The sequence below is a fragment of the Marmota flaviventris genome, chromosome 5 (assembly GCF_047511675.1).
Source record: "Marmota flaviventris isolate mMarFla1 chromosome 5, mMarFla1.hap1, whole genome shotgun sequence".
In the NCBI taxonomy this organism is placed as follows: Eukaryota; Metazoa; Chordata; class Mammalia; order Rodentia; family Sciuridae; genus Marmota; species Marmota flaviventris.
In genome coordinates, this window is record NC_092502.1 from 145,331,511 (window position 1) to 145,348,321 (window position 16,811).

The following is a 16,811-nucleotide window of genomic DNA, read 5'->3' on the forward strand; positions in this document are numbered from 1 at the left end:
ATCCTCATCCCCCTGGGAGAGAAGGTCAAGGGTGGCTTTCAGCTGTGTTGTGCATCCTACAGGCAGTGTTCCTAAGCCATGGCATTCACTGTCCTGGCGTGCATTAACTTGTCTCCTGTTACTGAGATGAAGGCAGCTGTGAGCCTCATCCTGTTTCCTCTGGCCCCACTCTTGTTTTGTCATTCCCCCCCTCCCTGCACACTGGCAAGCTTTGCCCCCCTCTTGTGTTCTTTTCTGGCTCATCTCGGCATCTGTCTCAGTGGTTGAGTTCCTCCCTGTTTCCAAGATGACTCCTCCAATCTCACCCTGGATCTCATATCTGCTCCTTGCCTCCAAGGCCTGGTTGAATGGCTTAAGCAAGGAAAGAACCCAAACATTGGCATTGGTTTGAGTCTCAGCTATTCATTTGTCTTCTCTGGGTTTCACTTAATCACTGTAAGTCAAACATAGTAACAAATGGCTCAAAAATCCAGTAAGTAATAATAATGGTGAGAGCATATAAAAATGTGAATAATATAACAGAAAGTCTAGAAACTTTAAGTTCCTTTTTCCCCCTTCCCTTTTCCTCTACCTGCCTTGATATTTTATCTTTTTTTGTCTGATGGGCTTTTTCATCTCAGTCTACAACTTCCTCACATCTTCACTAACCCTGCTGGCCTTTTGGTTGGCTTTACAATTTAATTCACCCTTCCTCCATCTGTCAAACTTAGTGAAAGAATATTCCACACTCATTGGCTTTTCTTACTTATTTTCCTCTTGAAGCCTTAATTAATGGTTTTCAGTCAGTACACCAGCACTATCTGAGGGTGTTCAAAACATGCCTTGTCTGAGTATCAGTTGCAGTGTTTCTAATCCGAAAGGTTCAGGGTCGGGTGCTGATTTCTCTTTCTACAAAGAGCACAGTTAGCTCCCTTTAATCCTTTAATGCCCTGTCTTTGGAAACTGCTACTCATCTTGGGGGTAGGTCGTCCTGGGCCCTTCCCCTAGCACTCTGCTCCCCTTCACTCCTTCCTCAGGAAGTTCTCCTTCCTTGGCTTTCAGACCTCGGTACTCCCTGGGTTTCTCTCTGTCTCACTGTGGCATTTCTCTGATGGTTTTTTCCATATCCTCTCTTCTTTCTCCTCCTGCTTGAAAGGGGAAAGTTTTGTCTTGGTCCTTCATTTTTCTTCTTTGAAGACGACTTTTCTTTCTTTAACAAAATAGAAAACTGCTAAAAATACCAAAAGAGCCAAAAATTACTCACAATCTTCACACTGCTAAGAAAAAAAAAAAAACGTCTTCATCTATAGTCATAAACACCAATCCTTCTAAATCAGGCATCTTTAATTCAATCCCATTTCCAGAAGAAACCAACATTCACATAGCGTATGTACCTGTTCTTTTTCATGTGTCTATATACTTATGTCTCTATGAGCATGTGCAAATATTTTTAAACTAAAATTGCAATGACTTTTAAAACTTATCTTTTTAAAACAATGCAAATATATATTCTAGTTTACTATCTAGAGATATACTTCATTCTTTTCAGTGGCTTCATTGTTAGTAATTTATTCTTCCATTCTTCTCTTGTTAGATCTTTGATTATTCTGACATTTTAGCATCAGAAATGCTGTTATGATTATCTTTCCATGTTCCTTAAGGTAGAAGCTTAAACAGGTATTGCTGAATCAAAGGAAGTGACCATTAAATTTTTGATAGATAGCTACTGAATTACTCCAAAAACACCCTTGGAGAAAGTTCTAAAAGTGAGATTATTGAGGCATAGGGTAGGAATGTTTTAAATTTTCATATATACCTCCTACTTCTATTCCCAAATGTGTATTAATATACACTCCTAGCAAGCATGTTTTCTCCCATGTTCACAAACACCGAATTTTATCAATCTTATCTTGCCAGTTTGATAAGTAAATACAACATCTGTTATAGTAATTCTAAGTCCTGAGATTTCTTTTGAGGTTAAGTTTACATGCTGTAAACATGCTTATGCTGTAGCTATTCAATGCAATGCCTGTCTTTCTTCTGGGGCATTTGTTTGTTTAAATAAAATTTTAGGGTCACTTATTAGATAGAGTTAAGTACATTGCAAGCATTTTTCTGTGTGTCATATTTCCTTTGATTTTGTTAGACTGTCTTACTGGGAAAGGTTTTAATTTTTCCTAATCAAACCTGTCCACTATATTCAATGAAGCCTTCTTGGTTTTCTGCCTTGCTTCTTTGTATGTAATACTGATCAATGTATTTTTTTCTTATTATAATAGATCTTTAATTATATTATGACTTATTTTCAAATACAAAAGTAGGAAGTTGAATTTTATTCTGAGCATAATCAATTACTTGTTACCCCACTGAAAAAAAATCTATAATTTTTTGCGTCACATATCATGCTTTACATTTCCATCTTCTTAAGTGTTGTGCACACCACCACTCTGTTTCTTTGAGATGCTTATATAGATGCCAGTGTAGATGCCTATGTAAATGCACTGTTTTGGTTAGGACATTGGCACAACCACTTTTTCCTTTTAAAATTTTCTTGGTGAAGGTGATGTATTTATTTTAATAAAATTTAATAATTAATTTTTCCAACTAAAATAGTTATTTGACATTGTTACATTTAACTTATTAATTTAGAAGAATTGATGTTGCTAAGGGATTAGTTCTTCCTGCATGGTTCTTTTTATTCTTCAAATTTTCCCTTAATCTTTTAATGTCTTTATAATCTTATTAAACAGATAATTTACTTACTCATACCATATTAGGAACATGTAGGTGGTTTTCACATTTTTATACATAATGGGAAAATGAACACAGGTCTGGAAAGTGGAATGGAACTTTGCCTTTGGAGAATTTATTTGCTTAGATCAAATTGCAGGTGAAGCATAGTTAGATCAAAGGGCATGCACAGTTTTATAGGCCTTGAGATATAAAAGCTTATCTTTTTTTTTTTTTTTCTGGCTTCAACTGTCAGTATTTTCTGTGTCATATTCTACATCCAGTCAGGAAAAAAGACCTGTAAATACTTTTTCCCCTTCTACTTCTTATTGCCTCAGTTCATTCCTTCATCATTTTTATTCTTTCCTCTTAAATATCTTCCTGAATAGACTCACTTTCACCAGATATGTCTGCATCAAACTCAAATGCTTCTAGGTGAATTTATCTACTTCAGTTACCGAATTAAGATTTTTAATGGTACCTACTTTCCACAGAATAAAGTTGAAACATCTTTTCTCCTGACGATTTTATTGGACTTCTGAGCAACAGCTCAATAAATATCTATACCTTTCCTTCTTAGAATGATACTTTCCTCAGTCCTTATCTATTGAAACTGTGCATTCTTGATCTCCAGACTCCATAGTGCTTTGTTCTTAAAGCTGTTCCTGATCACACCAACTCTGAAACTGCTCAGCTTGCTTCTGCCATATAGTATTTCTAAGTGGGTTTATAATACACCCACTCTGTTCTTCCTCCAAGGATTATCATGGGGCTGATGTCAGTTGACGTGTGTGAATGAATTCGGTAAATTATAAAATGTGTAAATATATGGCACTACTCTTAGTAGATAGTGTTTCCTTCTTCCCAAGGAAGCCCATGCTGGTAGATAAGCAATGAGGCTAAGGACATCCAACCTTTATTGGCATTGAAATGGGAATAATTTTTTCCTGGGGATGTGCATGGGAAGGTGCCAACTGAGTTGGGCGGCTGACTAATAAGGACTCCTATCTCCTAAACCCAGGGAGAAAGAACTGTGCAAGCTGAATAAAATGCAATGATTGTTATAATAGCTACATGGGTTTCTTTAGGAGATTGTACTGTGAGTCTCTCTATTCAAAGTGTAGTCCTTGGACCTACTACAATTGTCATCAAAGGGAAGCTTGTTAGAAATTCAGAATCAGACTCAGATTTTGTAGTTTAACAAGAAGTGGTTCATGTGCACATTCAAGTTTGAAAATTTATATTCTAGAAAAGTGATCTCCATGTTTTTTTTTTTTTGCTCATTGTTCCAGCAGTAAAATTATTTTTGAGTATTTCTTCCCAAATATGCAAATATCTTTTCATTTATAGTTGTATATGTAACTATGGCATTGCAAATTAAGGAAAGTAGAAAATTTTTAAAAATTAGATACAATTTTAAAATGTAAAGTAAAATTTAATTTTATTTTTATAGTAGTGAGAATTAAGCAAATGACCTTGCATAAGCCAGGCAAGTACTGTGCCGTTGAGCTGCATCTTCAGCCCTTTAAAAACTTTTTTTTTCTTTTTAATTTGAGACAGGGTCTTACTAATTTGCCCAGGCTTCACTTCACCTTGTGATCCCCCTGCCCCAGTTTCCCAAGTACATGGGATAACTAGTATGTGCTACCAAGCTCTGCTGGAAAAAATGTCTTGGTAAAAGAAAACAGACAACACATTTAAATCCAACAACTGTTTTTACTACTTGCCATGAGGTAGACAGGAAACTTCTGTGTGGTAGCCAATGTTCTCATACTCACTCCCTATTTTATTACAACATGTTTTTAAGTTTCATCTTCTAAAAGTCTTGCTTTTATAAAATAAAACACACCAATGAAGGCCTGTGGTGCATAAATAGCAAACCAGCAAGTGGGAACTCCCTGACATTGACCATCTGTTTGATGGACTCCCTCCTATTCTGGAGATACTTCAAGTAGCTTTTGGGACTTGTGTTGAGCTAATTCAAGAATTGAGTGAAGACACCACTGTAAATCCCAAATGCTATATATCAGTAAAGCTTCATTCCTTTCTTTCTTGGGAAAAAATAATTTATATTATTTTCTTTTTTCAAGCTGTGATTCTCAAACATAACCATGCATCAGGATCGCACAGAATAGCCATTAAAACACAGATTCCAAGCCCTACTCCAGGCCCCTTCAATCTGTGTTACCAAAGAAGAAGACCCTGGGGAATTGAATGTACTATTTCCCCAGAAGACTCTGAAGCAGCTAGCCAAGCCCTTGGCAGACACAATGTTCCAAGATCAGAGGTTGAGCATTTTTTGTTAATCAAAATTTGTTTCAGAAACTACTTCATTGCCTGAGGGTATGTTAGAAATGAGATCTCCTCACACTACACCAAAACTACTGGCTTAGAAGCGGATTTTGCCAAGATCCCCAGTTGATTCACATGAACACAGAAGTTTGAGAGGTACTGTTTTAGCCAGGGTTTGTAAACCCCAGGTGACCATAAAGTGAGTATTCTTCCTGAAGTCCCCATTGGCACCTGGGGAAAACTGGCTCACACTTACCTGCTTTCTCCATCTCTGTCTTGTGCCAGGAGTGTCCCTGTGATAAGGGAGAAGCAGTAAGGGATGGGGTGATTAGGGAAGAATAGAGTTGGTTACCTTAGAGGGGAGTAAAGGGAGGGGAGGGGATATAAGGATAGGAAGGATAACAGAATGAAACAGATACTATCACTTTGTGTACATATATTACTGCATGACTGATGTAATTCTATAACATGTACAATCAGAAAAATGAGAAATTATACCCCATTTATGCATAATATATCAAAGTACATAAATGCATTGTACTGTGATGTTTAGCTAATTAAAATAAATAAAAACATTTAAAAGAGAACACCTAACAATCTACATTCTTAATAAAATTTTAAGTATACAATACCGTATTGTTAAATACAGCACAGCGTTGTACAGCATATTTCTACAATTTGTTCATCTTGCATAATTAAAACATTATATTTGCTGGACAAAATTCCCCCAAATTACCTTCTCCATTCAGCCTTTGGCAACCACCGTTCTTATGCTTTCTGCTTTTGTGAGTCTATTTTAGAAAACTCTACGTAGATGGAAATATTTGTCTTCCTGTTTCTGGCATATTTAATTTATCACAAGGTCCTCCAGTTTCAACCATGTTGTCATTCCTGTGATAGTATTTTCTTCCTTTTAAGGACTGAACAGTATTCCAATGTTTGTGTATATGCTACATTTTCTTTATTCATCTGTCAAGGGCAATTCAGATTATTTATGTACCTTAGCTATCATGAATAATACTGATGAACAAAGAAATTTCAATATCTCTTTGAGATATTGATTTTATTTCTTTTGTATATATACTTCCTAGTGGGATTTCTGGATTATATGGTAGTTTCACTTTTGATATTTTTGAGGAATCTCCACATTGTTTTCCATAGAGGGTGCATCATTTTGCATACCTATAAAACTGTGTACAGGGTCCCAGATTGTCTATATCCTCACCAATTTAATGCTATGCCTATCAAGAACCCCAAAGTCAGTTTTTGCATTAATAAAAAAATTACTATCCTAATGTTCATGTGGAGTAATAAAAGCCCCAGATTAGCTAAGCAGTCCTAAGGAAAAAGGGCAAAGTTGGACGCATCACATTTCTACAGTCAACTATGAATGAAAGGTACTTTCCTTGTATTATTTATTTGTTAACTGTCATTTTTAAAATTAAAATTAAAAGAAATTTTTTTTGGTGCTGGGAATTGAACTCAGGGTTTCAGAAATGCTGGATAAGTGCTGTACCCCACTGAGCTGTTTTTTTTTTTCCTCCAATCATGAAAAGGAGTGGAATTTTTTCAAATACTTTTTTTTTTCTGCAACTGTTGAGCTGATTGTGTGATTTTCATCCTCCAGCCTGTTAATGTGGTGTCTCATTTGTGTATGTTCAATCATCCTTGCATCCCAAAGATAAACCACACTTGGTGATAGAGTATGAATCTTTTAATATGCAGCTGAATTTGTGTAGCTAGTCATCATGGTTTGAATCTGAAGTGTCTCCCAACAACTTCTGTGTTGAACATTTGGTTCCTGTGACAGCAGCAGTCAGAGTTGGAGCCTATGGGCCATGACTGGATCATGAGGGCTCTGATCTCATCAGTGGATAAGTCTATTGCAGAATGTGTAACTTACTGGGCTATTAGGCTGTGCTAGGAACTTTAGTAGATGGGCCTAGTTGGATGTCAACTTCAGAATTTGTTTTAAGTTTAAAAACACTGGGGCAGAGTAATCAAAGCAAGGATTTATGAGCTACCCAGGAAATTCTCACTAATAGTTACTAGTTCTATGATCCTGAGCAAATTTTTTAGCTTTTTAATTTAATATATTTAATTGAAGTAAAATTCAAATAACATTTAACCATTTATAAGTATACAATGCAGAGGCATTTAATATATTAACAGTATTGTACAACTGTCCCTGCTCTATAGTTCCCAAACATTTTCATCATTCCTAAAGTGGATGTTTGAAAAATATCCCTGTTTGTAAAAATTAAGAAGTGACTTCCCTTTTTTCTCCCCAGACTCTGAAAACCACTAATTTGCCTTCCATTTCTATAGTTTTACTCATTCTGTTTTTTCATATAAATGGAACCATACAGTACATGACTTTCTTTGTCTGATTTCTATCACGAAGCACATTGTTCTCAAGGTTTATATACACAGTATGTTATATCATTACTCCTTTTTTATATCATTATATTATATCATTACTCCTTTTTAAGACTGAAGAGTATTTTATTGTATAAATATGCCACACTTTGTTTGTCCATTTATCCACTAATGGCCACTTGGGTCATGTCCAACTTTTGGCTATTGTGAACAAGTGGCTTAACATTGTACCCCCACTGTCTTCATTGGCAAAGTGGAGATAATAAATCATCACTTATGTGGGCATCACAAGTACTAAAGCTAATGCAGATCAGATGTCTGGCTCAATAAGTAGATGCTATTGAAATCCCTTGTTTGGGAAGACCAGCGAAAGGGCTTTTAAAATACATTCCTACTAGTTTGCAGATTAGTGTTCCTATTTTTGAAACCCTAAGACTTACCAGTTCTTCTCACCTTGCCTCATCTTCCTATTCATATTCAGATTACGCACTTCATTTCAAGTTTTCTTACTGGTTAGGAACATTCATCCATTTGCCATCTTCTTTTTTTCTATTTCTCCTATTTAGCTATACATGATAGTAGAATGCATTTTGACACATTATACATAAATGGAATATAACTTCTCATTCTTCTGGTTGTACATGATGTAGAATTACACTGGTCATGTAATCAGTGTTTATAACAGCTCAATTCACAATAGCTAAACTATGGAACCAAACTAGGTGCTCTTTAACAGATGAATGGATAAAGAAAATTTGCTATATATACACAATGGAACATTACACAGCCATATAGAAGAATGAAATTATGGCATTTGCCTGTAAATGGATAGAGCTGGAGAATATCAATTGCCATCTTCTTTATCCATCTCTTCTTTTTCTCCTCTCAGTTTTGTTCATTTATTTATTTTTCAGTCTTTCATTCATCAGCAAATGTCAGGTTCCCTGGAGCTGGGTTGCCACAGGACAAAAAATGAGACTCAATCTGAGATGTCATCCAAAGTATTATATTCCAGTGGTGGAAAGACACATTATTAACAAACAAACAAAAATGATCCATATACCAGGTGGTTATATGTGCTAAGAAGTGAAACAGAGAAAGGGGATAAGAGAGTATAAATTAAGTCCAGAGGGTCAGGATGGGCCTCTGTAATGATATAACTTGTGCAGAACCCTGACTCAGAATTATTGTGTTAGTCAACTTTCCACTCTGACAAAATACCTGAGAAACCCACTTTGAGGAACAGAGATTTATTTTGGTCCGTGGTAACAGGGATTTCATGGATTATGATTGGCTCTGTTCCTATGAGCCTGTGGCCGCACAGTATGTCCTGGTGAGAGTGTGGCTGTGGCTTGTTCACCTAGTGGTTACTGGGAAGCAAAGAAAGAAACAAGAAGGGGTTAAGATCCTAATATTCCCTTCAAGGGCATTTCTCCAGTGACCTAACTTCCTCTGTTAGTCCCCAGTTACCCAAGATTCCACTTTCCAATATTACTGTGAACTGGAGACCAACACTTCAATGCATGGACCTTTTGGGGGGAAATTCAAGATCTAAACAACAACAGCTGTGCAGCATCTTTCTGGAATGGGAGCATCCTACAAGAAGAGAGGGAAGTCCCTGCAGGACTGTGCAGAGTGGCATGAACGAACAGACCTGCATTTAGAACAGATCAGTCTGGCTGCTCCTATGGAACAACACTACTAACACCTGTCACCTCTGTCTCCATCATGATTCCTTTCTGTGAGATTTTTTGCCTCTTAAGCTCTTCTTGAAAGATCACATTCTTGATGGAATCTTCAGGATCAGCTCTGTGAACTGAGGCCATCCTTTTCTTCTTACTCCACCCCTCAATTCCTTGAGGGAGAAGGAAAACATTATACAAAGGAAGCTTTCACCCGTGAATTTTCACCATCTCAACAGCCTCAGGTGTAGAGGACCCATGCCTGGAGGCTATCACTTCCTTCCGGGTTCAAGAAGACTTTGCTGAGCTTTGTTTTCACAGGTGCCTAGAGTGTGGGAATTAGCCAGAGTTCCAGAGTCTTTCTGGAGCAAGGCTTCCTTTATGTCATTGCCAATGTTGATTTTTTTTTTTTTTTGGACTAAATTTACAACAGACAAATTTACTTTTGCTAACAGAAGCAAAAGCTCAACAATTCTACTGGGTCTGGATTTAGGAATTCTCTATCCTACTTTTTCCTTCCTCTCTTTCCTCCCAAGGTCATTATATCTACACTCAGGATGTGGAGGAAAGAGCACTGGACTGGGATCCAGAGATCTGAGTCTTGTTTGGACTCCAGTAACTAGCCATGGGTTTGTTGGTGGAGCGGTGACAGAGTGGAGCAGTTTTAAATAATAATGGCTCTTGAGTCGGAATAGCCAGTCTGGGTGATAATTTCCAGTACTTAACAGTTACACGTCTTGGGAAAATTATTAAACTGTTTCATGTTGTCCTTAAAATGAGGTTATTGACATTAATGTGCTTGGAACAACATTGGGAATGCAGTGACCATTAAGGTCAGTACAATCATTGACAAGTGAATCCTCTAAGTTATGTCCAAGTGCTAGAAATATATAATATGCTATTGACCTGATGATGATTGGACTCAGGAAAGATAAATGTAGATTGATTTTGTTCAGTTGTATAAAGAATTATCATATGAAAGAGATTTTTCTCCTGGGTTTCTTGGAAAGTTCTTTGGAACTTGATTTAAAATAATGAGAAAAATTAGAAGTTTTTTTTTTTTTTAAAGAATTGCTAGGTAGATTTTTAAATTTTTTTTAGTTGTAGATGAACACAATATCTTTATTTTATTTATTTAATTTTGTATGGTGCTAAGGATCAAACCCAGTGCCTAAAGCATGCCAGGCAGGTCCCTCTGAGCCCCAGCCCCAGCCCCTAGAAATGTTTTTATACTCTGAAAATGCAAGGAAACCATCCTATTGGTAATAGCATACAAGTAAGTGGAATAATTTTAAACAAAGAGGTGAACGATATGTATGCTCTTAACTGAAAAACATTGGTGAATGAAATCAAAGGAGACTAAACATAATGGAAAGGTTGTAATCTAATCAATGGAGCTTGAGAATTGAAATTCCCATGTGACAAAGCAAAGAGTCTCCATCAGTGAAAGAGTTCAAGTGGAGATGGTCTCTGTTTAGAGCATCACAGAAAGACTTCCCTTCTCTAAAATGTGACCCTAGGAATGTAAGGTAGTTCCTCTTTTCTCCTTGACAACCTAAAGGATGCTTTTCATCCCCTTTCATGCTTTTGCTGCTTTATACTCCACCAAAGGAAATGGCTGTGTTTTTTCCCAAATGACTAAGAATGGGTCAGTGGTGTTCAGAGCTGGTGGAGTCATCTTTTATACAAAGAAACTAATGCCCAAACCCTGTTGCACTGCACCAGCTAAAAGGCTGAGATCAGTTGACGATTGGAAACATGAAAGGTCCCAGGGTCTCCTGAAGCCTGACAATCAGAGTTAGTTAATAATGGAAAAACCACGCCAGAAAGCTTAGCTTAACAAAACCACAGGGGCATGCTGGGAGAGGTACTGCAATGTTCTCATACAGTGTATACTGTACCTCCATCATTTTCTGCCTGCTGTTACCACATTTCCTGGCTTTAAATGATGAGGTGTATTTTTGAGTCAGGTTTCCAGGTGTTGTAACCCTCAATCATCATCTAGTCATAAAATAAAATGTTAAGAGTTTAAAGTGTCTACTTAAACATGACCATGATAGCTCTGATCTCCCCTCCCACTTCTGTGTTCCCTGCTTGTATCAGTGGGTTTCCTTAGTCAGTTTAGCTGCTATTACAGAATACCACAGACTGGGCAGCTTTACCAACAAACACTCTCGTAATTCTGGAGGCTGGAAGTCTGAGGTTAGGGTGCCAGCCTGACAGCCTCTAAGTGAGGGCTCTCTGTGGGGTCGGATGGCTCACACATGAAGGAGAGAGGTAGAATCTCCTTTATTCCACCTCCCCCTGCCTCCCCCCGCCCCCCGCTGGCCACCATGGGGATTCCACTTTCATAACACCTTTTGCACTTAATTACTTCCCAAAGGTCTAACATCCAAATGCCATACTGTTTGTGATTAGGACTTTAATACATGAATTTGATGGGACAAAAAAAAAAAAAAATCTCAGTCTATCAGCATTGATTAGCTTACTCTCACCTCTGAGCCTTTGCACTGAATATTTCCTTGGTGAGGCACCTGTATTCAGTTTTTTAACTGAATACAGGTGCCTCACCCACCTGTATTCACAGATCTTTCTTCCTGTTATGGTTTAGATATGAGGTATCCCAGAAAAGCTCATATGTGAGACAACACAAGAAAGTTCAGAGTGAAATGATTGGATCATGAGAACCTTAACCTAATCAGAGCATCAATCCCCTGATAGGATTACCTGGGTGGTAACTGTGGGCAAGTAGCGTGTGGCTGGAGGAAGTGTGTTACTAGATGTCGTTTGGGGTTATATATTTTGTCCTTATAGAGTGGAGCTCTCTCTCTACTTCCTGGTGTAATGTCTTGGTATAATGTCCTCTGCCATACTCTTCCACCACGATGTTCTGTCTCAAATTGGGCCCAGAGCTATGGAGCTGGTCATCTATAGACTAGGATCTCTGAAACACAAGTCCCCAAATAAAGTTTTCCTCCTCTTATTAGGTTTTTGGTCATAGTCCTTGAGATCTTTCCTCAAATACCACTGTTTTCTATCTTTGAGGTCTTTCCTGACCTCATTATGTAAAATGACTTCTCTATCCTCTCTTCCTATTTATTGAACACCAAGCACTACTTACCTTATTTCACAGTTTGAGTAACACAGATATAGACCTTGTGTTAAGAATTTGGGTATTTGTGTTATTGGGGAGATGTTGTGCAGTTATCCCATCTAAGAGGAGAAGGATCTGGGGTAAATACACGTTGACTTCCATTCATCTTTGGTTGGGGGCTGCTTAGGAGTAAAATGTGAACTCCTGACACTTCTCCTGAAGGTGGTCAGAGAAGGCTTCTGTGACTTTGGAAAAAGTCCCAAAGCAAAGAGATGCAGATGCTGGACTCTGAAACACCAGGGGAGGAGGAACATGGGTGGGGCATCCACATCTGACGATCACCTGACATACTCTCTAGTTCATTACTTACGTATTTGTAAGCTTCATGAGGGCACGTGTACTTGTTGTTCAATTTACCACTGAACTTAGAAGAATCCATGACAACCTGGCACAAGTTGATGTTTACTAAATTATTAACTGAACTAGTGCTCCAGATCACAGAATTTCAGCTGTGGCCTGTCACCTACATAACAGGTCCTGAAATTAATTTCATGGCTTCTCATTAGCATTAAAGAGAGAGAAGAAGAAAAGGTATCAGTGTGTATTGTATTGCAGATGGTAAGGGTAAATAGTGTTTAAAAAATATTTCACTTCAGTTTTTTAATATACCTGTTGTCATTTTTAAGTAAACTTAAAATACGTAAATTATATCTATGCTGGATCCTGAAGTAAAATGTATTTTTCACTCCAGGTTGTGATACTTGATAATCACTGATCAATTTATTTATCCATTTTAGAATCTAGAAGATCAAGGCCCAGGCTGTCCCCAGGGAACAAAACTAGGCTAAGCTAGGCAGGCCCATGACATCATGGGCTCCTCTGCAAGGCTAACAGCTGTCAGACATCAGCAATTTGGTTTATGAGACTGAGGCCTCCAGCCAGGCCTCTCTCTGAGCAAAAGGAATCCAAATCCTCTGTACACATCTGAAAAGCCAGGTGGCCAACCCGTGAAGATCTGGAGTTCTGCAAGTGGTGGATACTGGCCTGGTACAAAACGGCTTCAGCAAAGCATCAACTTGCCAGCTTACCCACATTCTGGGCATCAGAGCTTAGCTTGTTTTGATTTCTGCATTTCAGCATGAAACACAGGCTTCCTAAGGCTTGTCTGGCCTGTGCCAGTCTCATCACAGTTCTAAAAAAAAAAAAGGAAAAAAATTAACACTAAGAGATCTTGTTAAAAGACTTTCTTGACCATTGTTTTTATTATTGCTTAACTCCTTCCCCCACCCCCATATTGGAAGCAAGAACATGCTAAGAGCCTGCCTCCCTACCTTGCTTGTTATTTACTCTCTTCTTGTCTTAAATTTACTACACGAAAAATGAGAATAGGGCTTTAGGTCCATGCTTCTAAGTGAGCCAATTTCAATGACTGAATCTAGAAGATATAATGAAGGCTCCTTCCTTCACCTGCAGTCATTTCCCAAACCAAAGCAAGCGTTGCTGTATGGAGAGGAAAATGTGAAGTTCCTTCAGTGTTCATTCACTGCTCTTCTTCTTTACCCTCATGTTGCAAGGAAGCTTTGGGGGTGGGGAGGTTATGGAAAACACTTGTAGCCAGGACCAGAGGCACAGTGGAGCATATCAGCAGCATCACAAGGTGTAGGAAAGCAAAACAACAACAACAACAACAACAACAAAAAACCCAGTTCACAGGGATCAGAGGGTCAGAATGTCCCATCTGGGAAGCAAAAACACATTCCCGAGATGCAGTTTTCTTCCAGGGATTCTAAATATGTTAATCTTCAAAGATCAGGTTCATGATTCCTCAGTGGAGAGAATAAGCAAAGGAGAGAGAAGAGGGAGGGAAGAAGTGGAAGAGAGAGAAGGGGAGGGGAGGAGGAAAGAGGAGGAACAAATGTATTTTCCTTACCTAACTGTTGGCTTGTTGCTCTCTTCAGCCGGTTGGCTTTCTTCAAGTTGGGAACACGGATTCACTTGGCCACATACATGTACTTTGGATCCTGCCTATTTTTACTTTAGCCATCCGTCTACTGGCTTCCTGGACGTGAGGTATGTCCTCGGGGGTGCTCTGCCACAGGAGACAGGTGATGGACAGAGAGGTACCTTGAGAAGCACTGAATCTTTGTCACTCTCATTCTAAAGAAGCCAGCACTGATGACTTAAAAATTGAAAAATGAGAAACAAAAACCGAGAAATCCTCATTTTATCCACTGTGTTTTTCCTTTAATTTTTAAAAACACTAATGGGAAGGTAGATTGTCTCCGTCCAACATATGGTGGACCTAACAAACTGCTCCCTGGTGGCGAAAGAGAAGTCAGGGCTGAGAGTAGCTGAGCCACAGCGTGCTCCACCGGTTCCTGTCAAAGCAGCCTATGGCCAGTGGCTTCTCCTGGCCCTTCCTGGGTCCTCTCCCACCCTGAAGGTTTCCTTTGTTGCCAGAAATAATGAGACTCACTTTTTCTCCATATGGTGGAAACAGGGTGAACCCAGATGACGTCTACCCCAGCGTTTCCAGCTAGAGAAATGGATCATCTCTTGGATGGAGGGGTGACTTCCCTCTTGGCCTCCTCACCTTATCTGGTGTCTCCTATTGACTAATAATGCAAGGGCAGATCAGGTGATTCACAGAAATCCTGTGTGCCAGGACTTCTTTAACAGGGAGGACATGGCTGCCAAGGGAAACATATCATGCTGCATTCAGACTGAAAGACAAACAGCATTGCCCATTGTTTATGTGATAAGACAGAACTTAGAGCTATCCGTGGAGACTCAGGGGACCCATCTCCAACCGTACTTGAGATGAAGTGATTTGTTTTCCTGGATTTGTACAACCTGCATTCTGTCATGCGACATTGAAACTGGCTTAAGCTGTTGAATGCTATGAGGCCAAGTAAAAATTACTTCTTTGCCTGAGTCGATGGCTTATTTTCTTCCTGAATTCAGAAAGCCACAGGCACTTGATTAGCATGGAATTTTACATTGCTATTGTGAAGTCTGGCTGGTCTCATCTAGTGAGATGTTACCCTTCTCATAAGCACCTTTCTTGAGAGTACAACTATCTTGATCAACCTCACAAATCTTCCAGGAAATAATACTTTCCATAAGGCTAAATTTCTAATGCTTCTATTGCAATTTAAGATAATCCCATAGTTCAGGTTTCAACGACTGATATAATAGCTTCTATTATCTATAAAACAGGACACATAGGCCATGATACAATGGAAGTTAAATGTCGCTCATAGAGTTCTTTCTTTGGCCTCAAAGATTTTGAGCCGAGATTTTAAAATGGATTTTGTAGCTTTTCTTGAAAAACATTATCTATTCCTGTCTTTGTCTTTAGGCTGCTATAATAAAATACCTTAGACTGTGTAAATTATAAGCAACAGAAATCTATTTCTCACTGTTTTGGAGACTGAGGAGTCCAGGATCAAGTTGACAACAGATTCAGCACCTGGTTAGGGTTTCCCATGCATGGCACATTATTTCTTCATGTGGCAAAGAGCACAAGAGAGCCCCCTTGAGCCTCTTTTATAAGGGCATAAATCATACCCATGAGGGTAGATCACTCATTGACTTTCCTAAAGGTTTTACCTCTTAATAGCATCACATTGAGTTTTAGGTTTCAACATATGAATTTTGGGAAATGGTGTTCCAAACCATACCGTAACCGTCCCCATTGGGTTCCCATTCCCACCTGTCAACTGCTTGTGGTGAGTTTCGACTTCCCTGTTAAGTGGCACCTGTATCTTCCAGTTCACCTTATTCTCCTCCTGAGAATAAGGAAGAGTTTTTCTTTTTTTGTCAATCCTGAAGACACTGGTCAGTTGCCATTTCTTATTTCACTTGCATTGTTCTCTTGTTAGGCTAGAAAAAATTTTTTTTCCTCTCTGTGCCCCAGTCACTATTACAAATGGAAAAACAAAAGTTAAACTGACAGAACTCCATGTTTCCAGGGGAACATATGGAGATTGTAATTGCCAGAGAGAGGAGTGGTTTTTATACTTGGTCTTGCTTTCCTGCTTCATGCTGCCTTATGGCTGCTCTGTGCATTTTCAAACACCACCTCTGGTTTATCCCACTTCCAACACCCTCTTCACACGTTCTGAAAGCCCCGCTCACTCGCTGTGGCTCATCCTCTGTATTACCTCCACTCTCCTCCTTCATTGCTTTTATAGTAACACAAAGAAAATAAGAGACCAGTGATTAAACATAGGAATCAGAATTGACTGTGGTTATCAGTGAAACACAAATTACAATTTAGAGATAACAGGAAATGTTATTTTTTTTATTTTTATGTTTTTGATTACTGCTGATTGGTTAGAGAAGCAAAGTGTCTATGTGTTGAAAAATCTCTATCAGTTCTCATAAACGACATCACCCATGAATATAGTTTGCAGTTGGCATTATTTTTCTGCCTGAAGAACAAAAGAACTCTAATCAGATACCCAAGAAGATGATCCTGAATACCCTTCATTTTTACAAAATCTCATCAGGGTTTTTTCTGGAAGTACTTGGAAGCAGAGGCAGTTCCAAAATAAAGCCAGGGCATATCAAATTCAGAGATTTTTTTTTGGTTTTTGTTTCTGTTTTTTTCTTGTTGCTTAAAAACCAATAGAAGATGGACGACTGGGACC